The sequence below is a fragment of the Gorilla gorilla genome, chromosome 6 (assembly GCF_029281585.2).
Source record: "Gorilla gorilla gorilla isolate KB3781 chromosome 6, NHGRI_mGorGor1-v2.1_pri, whole genome shotgun sequence".
Taxonomy (NCBI): Eukaryota; Metazoa; Chordata; class Mammalia; order Primates; family Hominidae; genus Gorilla; species Gorilla gorilla.
In genome coordinates this window covers 64,845,553-64,852,485 of record NC_073230.2, presented here as the reverse complement: position 1 = coordinate 64,852,485, position 6,933 = coordinate 64,845,553, and the positions used below count along the sequence as shown (strand labels likewise).

The window sequence follows — 6,933 nt, the reverse complement described above, 5'->3', positions numbered from 1 at the left end:
TACATTTCTGGGTCCACAGCTCTACTATCCAACACTAATGAATTTAAAATTGGTGATGAATATTGGATTTCAATATTTGGGCAACAATATTTTATGCCACTGAATTTCTAGATTTCTACTAATCTAGAGTGAAGGATACAGATTAGCTCAAGAAAGGGGAAGGTTTCTGTTAAGATAACATATCTTGAAGACTTTTTTTATTCCAAAAAACCTTCAAGTTTTCCTTAAAAGTACTGATGAGATACTATCTCACACCAGTTATAAAGGTTATTATTAAAAAGTTCAAAGGTAACAGATGCTGCTGCCAGGCATGGTGGCTCACACCTGTAATCTCAACACTTTGGGAGGCCGAGGCGGGTAGATCATAAGGTCAGGAGATTGAGACCATCCTGGCCAACATGGTGAAACCCCATCTCTACTAAAAATACAAAAATCAGCTGGGCGTGGTGGTGCACACCTGTAGTCCCAGCTACTAGGGAGGCTGAGGCAGGAGAATCACTTGAACTCTGGAGGCGGAGGTTGCAGTGAGCCACCGAGATCGTGCCACTGGTTGCACTCCAGCCTGACACTCCAGCATGGCAACAGAGTGAGACTTCGTCTCAAAAAAAAAAAAAAAAAAAAAAAAAAGAGCTGGTGTGGTGGCTTATGCCTGTAATCTCAGCACTTTGGGAGGCTGAGGTGGGCAGATCACCTGAGGTCAGGATTTCAAGACCAGCCTGGCCAGCATGGTGAGACCCCGTCTCTACTAAAAATACAAAATTAGCCAGGCATGGTGGCGGGCACCTGTAATTTCGGTTACTCAGGAGGCTGAGGCAGGAGAATTGCTTGAACCTGGGAGGCGGAGGATGCGGTGAGCCAAGATTGTGTCATTGCACTCCAGCCTGGGCAACAAGAGTGAAATTCGGTCTCAAAAAAACAAAAAGGTAACAGATGCTGCAAAGGTTGTGGTGGAAGTGGAATGCTTGTACACTGCTGATGGGAATGTAAATTAGCCCAGACATTGTGGAAAGCACTGTGGTGATTTCTCAAAGAACTACAAACAGAAGCACCATTTGACTGAGCAATTTCATTATTGGGTACATAACCAAAGAAATATAAATTATTTTATCATAAAGACACATGTATACACATATTCATTGCACCATTATTCGCAATAGCAACATCATGGAATCAACCTAAATGCGCATCAACAGAAGACCAGATAAAGAGGTACATAGAACACCAGATAATGTGGTACATACACCATGGAATACTACATAACCATAAAGAAGAATGAGATCCAGTAATTTGCAACAGCATGAGCTGCAGGTCATTATGATAAGTGAAATAAGCCAGGAAAGAAATGCAAATATTACATGTTCTCAATTATTTGTGGAAGCTAAAAATTAAACTCATGGTAATAGAGAGTAGAAGTATGGTTACTACAGGCTGGGGAGGGTGGTGGTGGGGGTTGGGAAGAAGCGGGGATAGTTAATGAATACAAAAAGTAGTTAGAACAAATGAAAAAGACCTAGTATTTGATAACACAACAACGTGACTATAGTTAATAATAATTTAATTGTACATTTTATTATATCTAAGAGTGTAATTGGATTATTTGTAACACAAAGAATAAATGCTTGAGAGGATGGATACTTCATTCCCCATGATATAATTATATATTGCACATCTGTATCGACATCTCATGTATCCCATAAATATACACACAAATATATATTTTAAAATATTTTTGGCCAGGTGCAGTGGCTCACGCTTGTAACTCTAGCACTTTGGGAGGCCGAGGCAGGCAGATTATGAGGTCAGGAGTTAGAGACCATCCTGACTAACACGGTGAAACCCCATCTCTACTAAAAATACAAAAAATTAGCTGGGCATGGTGGCACGCACCTGTAGTCCCAGCTACTCGGGAGGCTGAGGCAGGAGAATCCCTTGAACCTGGGAGACGGAGGTTGCAGTGAGCAGAGATCATGCCACTGCACTCCAGCCTGGGCAACAGAGCAAGACTCTGTCTCAAAAAAGAAAAAATTATGAGGAATCATAATAATATTTTCATTGTTTTCTTTGTTACAGCTACAAAATTTCTACAAATTTAACAATACAGATTTTTATATTTACTTTAACATTTTACCAAAATATGGAGTTAATAATTGAAAATGAAAGACAAAATAATGGCTGGAGCCTTGTGATGGGTACTCATGAATTTTTGTATAATTTCCATATCTTTTGTTTACATTTTTAATTTCCATAATGAGTTGTAAATAAAAAATTTAAGTTATTTTTAATAAAAACCTTCAAACACTGAACATTAGCCATGTTACATAATTTAAAAAATAGGCAGATATCTTCTCATAAATTATAGTAATAAATTTAGAGATTAGTATCAGATTTGGGTATTGAGATTGGTTTTGAAGAAGCGACGAATGTGCAGCTTTTGCATTAGCAATAGGCTACTCTAACTGTAGAGACGGGTGCCATCAACTAACTTTATGTTAGATTGAGTCTCTGAATATTTTTAATTAATTAATTTTAATGATTTTTTAATTTAAAAATTTAATTAGTTTTTAATTTTTAAAATGAATTGTTTTAATTCTATGATGACATAACTTGTTTCTAACAATCTGTGAGTTACAGTAGTCTTCTGTGAATGACTTCTTTTCTAGTCTAGTAAAACCAGATGGTTCCTGTTCGTAAATACTCCTTACAAACTGTTTTCTTTTTGCTTACGTAACCTCTATAATGTTTTTGGTTGCACTTGTGTCCTTTTGTGATATTTAAAGTATCTTCTTCTTTCTTTAATATTTATTAAATCAGCAGAAATAACTTTGGTGTTAAAAGTCTGTTACTTGGATTTCTTAAAGTCAGAAACTATTTTAATACTTTTGGCATGTTTATTTTTGATAGGCTTTATGGGATATAATTTATATAATACAATGACATTGTAATTGTACAATATCAATGTATTTATTTAATTATTTATTTATTTATTTAAGACAGAGTCTTGCTCTGTTGCCCAGTCTGGAGTGCAGTGGTGGGATCTTGGCTCACTGTAACTTCTGCCTCCTGGGTTCAAGCAATTCTCCTGCCTCAACCTCCCGAGTAGCTGGGACTACAGGCATGCGTTACTACGTCAGCCTAATTTTTTTGTACTTTTAGTACAGATGGAAGTCTCATCATGTTGGTCAGGCTCGTCTCAAAATCTTGGTCTCAAATGATCCACCCGCCTCAGCCTCCCAAAGTGCTAGGATTACAGGCATGAGCCACCGCACCCAGCCTGTTTTTAATATTTTAACAGAGTTACATACTAATAATCACAACTAACTTTAAAATATGTTCATCATCTCAGAGTAAAATCTATCTTGTTTTCATTCACTCTCCACCATCACCCAGGCCTTAGACATCTATTAATTTATTTTCTATCAATGAGCTTTTTATGGACTCTTTTTATATATGGAATTATACATTACATAATCTTTTTGAAACCTAGTTTGTTTCACTTAGTTTACTATTTTTGAGGTTTATTTCCAATGTAGCATGGATTATTGCTTAATTCCCTTTGAATGCTGAGGATTTTATTGCATATATATGACACATATTTTTTCACTAGCTGGTGGACATTTGGATGGTATTCCCCTTTGGCTCTTATAAACATTGCTGCTGTGAACATTCACATGCAAGTCTTTGTGTGACTTAGGTTTTCATTTCCTTTGCATACATATGTGGAGAAAAATTTCTGGGCCATGTGGCAATTCTGTGTTTAAAATTTTGAAGAACTGCCAAATTGTTTTACAAAATGACTACATTATTTTACCTTTCCAGCTGCAATGCATAGAAATTCCATACTTTCCAGATTTGCCGACACTTGTTATTGTCTCTTTGTTATAGCCAATATAGTGTGTTCATTGTTATCTCATTGTCATTTGATTTTTATTTTCCTAGTAGGAAATTATATTGAGTATATTTTTATGTTCATATTAGTAATTTGTCTATCTTCTTTGGTAAAACATATATTCAAGTCCCTTGACCATTTTTAATTGGTAATTTGTCCTTTTATTTGACATATAAGAGTTTTGTTTTGGTTTTGTTTATATTCCGGATACTAGAGCCTAAGAAGATATATAATTTGAAATATTGTCTCTCATTATGCAGCTTAGATTATATATTCTTCTTGGTGTTTGAAAAAAATGTTTCTCAATTTGATGAAGTTTATCAGTTTCTTCTTGATTATGCATTTTTGTTGTATTATTTAAGAAATCCGTAGTTGCCAGGGAGCGGTTGCCATAGAGCTGAGCAGTTGTCCGCGTGCGCAGGTGGAAGTCCCGGATTGAGGTGCCACCGTTTTTGCTGCCCGGGCATGGAACGAGAGGCTGAGAGAGTCAGAGACGCTATCTGCTTCCCTCCGTCGCACAGACCCTGTGGGAGCCTCTGCCACTATGGATGATCAAGAGGATCTGGTGGCTGGGCGCGGTGGCTCATGCCTGTAATCCCACCACTTTGGGAGGCCAAAACGGGCGGATCACGAGGTCAGGAGACCATCCTGGCTAACACGGTGAAACCCCGTCTCTACCAAAAATACAAAAAATTAGTCAGGAGTGGTGGCGGGCGCCTGTAGTCCCAGCTGCTCGGGAGGCTGAGGCAGGAGAATGGCGTGAACCTGGGAGGCAGGGCTTGCAGTGAGCCAGAGCCACTGCACTCCAGCCTGGGCAACAGGGCGAGACTCCGTCTCCAAAAAAAAAAAAAAAAGAGAATCTGCTACCAGGCAAAGCAGGCCAGCATGCTGAGCAATACAACGTGCTTTGGAACTGAACCCGCAGTATCTTCCAAGGAATAGTGTTGTCAATGAAGAAAGTAGCAGGGATGGATGTGGAGCTGACAGTTGAAGAAAGAAACCTCCTATCTGTTTCATATAACAATGTGATTGAAGCTAGAAGAGCCTTCTGGAGAATAATCAGCATTGAACAGAAAGAACAAAACAAGGGAGAAGACAAGCTAAAAATGATTTGGGAATATCAGCAAATGGTTGAGACTGAGCTGAAGTTAATCTGTTGTCACTTTCTGTATGTACTGGACAAAACCTCATTCCAGCAGCTAACACTGGCGAGTCCAAGGTTTTCTATTATAAAATGAAAGGGGACTACCACAGGTGTCTGGCAGAATTTGCCACAGGAAATGACAGGAAGGAGGCTGTGGAGAACAGCCTAGTGGGTTATAAAGCTGCTAGTGATATTGCTATGACAGAACTTCCACCTGCGCATCCAATTCGCTTAAGTCTTGCTCTCAATTTTTCCTTATTCTACTATGAAATTCTTTGTTTTTCTGTTTGTTTGTTTGTTTTCTTTTGTTTTGAGAGGGAGTCTCGCTCTTCCACCCAGGCTGGAGTGCAGTGGCGCTATCTCGGCTCACTGCAAGCTCCGCCTCCCGGGTTCACGCCATTCTCTTGCCTCAGCCTCCCGAGTAGCTGGGACTACTGGCGCCCACCACCGCTCCTGGCTAATTTTTTGTATTTTTAGTAGAGACGGGGTTTCACCGTGTTAGCCAGGATGGTCTCGATCTCCTGACCTCGTGATCCACCCGCCTCGGCCTCCCAAAGTGCTCTACTATGAAATTCTTAAGTCCCCTGACCGTGCCTGCAGGTTGGCAAAAGCAGCTTTTGATGATGCAATTGCAGAACTGGATACGCTGAGTGAAGGAAGCTATAATGACACTATGGACTTCAGGCATGCAGGGTGATGGTGAAGAACAGAATAAAGAAGCACTGCAGGACGTGGAAGATGAAAATCAGTGAGATATAAAAGCCAACAAGAGAAACCATCCCTGACCCCCCCACTCTTCCCCATCCCACCCACCCCTTGGAAAGTCCCCATTGTCACTAAGAACCACCAAATCTGACTTTTACATTTGGCCTCAGAATTTAGGTTCCTGCCCTGTTGTTGTTTTTTGTGGGATTTGTGTGTGTGTGTGTTTTGTTTGTTTTTTAACAGTTTTCAAAAGTTCTTAGAGAAGTGAATTTCTGTGAATTTTACTGGTCCCAGCTTTTAGGTTCTTTAAGACACTAACAGGACCGCAGAGGCTTTTTCAACATTACTGTATTGTCTCCGTGGCAGATGTGGCAAGATTACCATTAGAAATGGAAATTACGTTTGAAAGCCATTAGACTTCTAGGTGATGCAAGCATCTAAGGGAGATGTTAATCACACTATAGAGGCATTAACTGGTATCATTTTTCAGTTTTTCTAATTGTTTGAACCGTATTTTATACCAAATGTTTCAAAGTAATTGGGTGTTAGCTTGAGATGGTTAAACGTTGTTTGCGGAGGGAGGAGTTGTAATGGTTTTGCTGTAAAAAGTGTTTCAAACTCTGCTGAAATATTACTAGAAAGCATGGTGCTGGTAACAGTTCAACAATCGTGGCTGCTCATTCTTGCCTACTTTTACGCTCCCATTGAAGCAGGTTAGCGTTGCAGGTGGTATGGAAAAGCCTGCATGCATGTTCAATTATTTGTTTCTTCTCCTTCTCCCTCCCCCTACCTCCTTCCCCTCACTCCTGCCCTCTGCTAGCTCAATCTCTTTTGTTCAGTATATGTAACTGGAAGCTAATTTGTACTACTGGATATCTGACTGGAGCCACAGATACAGAATCTGTATCGTTCTTACTGAAACACAGTATGGAATTAACATTAAATAAAACAAACCTAAATGTAAAAAACAAAAGAAATAATACAAGATTATAAAAATTTACTTCCATGTTTCTTGTGAGAAATTTGTCATTTTAGCTCTTACATTTAGCCTTACAGCTTATATTATTTCTGTATGTTTGATTTGAGATAGGGGTCTAACTTTTTATTTTAAATGTTTATAGCCAATGTTCTTAGAAAAATTCCCAGAAAAGATGTTTCTTCCACATTTAAATTTTTTGGAACTTTTGTGAATATTAAT

The 6,933-nt window shown here is 39.0% G+C and overlaps 1 pseudogene; it reads left to right on the top strand.

Annotated features, from left to right (window-relative positions):
- Nucleotides 1-4,761: 4,761 nt before the first annotated feature.
- On the top strand, nt 4,762-6,594 carry LOC101143013 (14-3-3 protein epsilon-like; annotated as a pseudogene).
- The last annotated feature ends 339 nt before the right edge of the window (nt 6,595-6,933 follow it).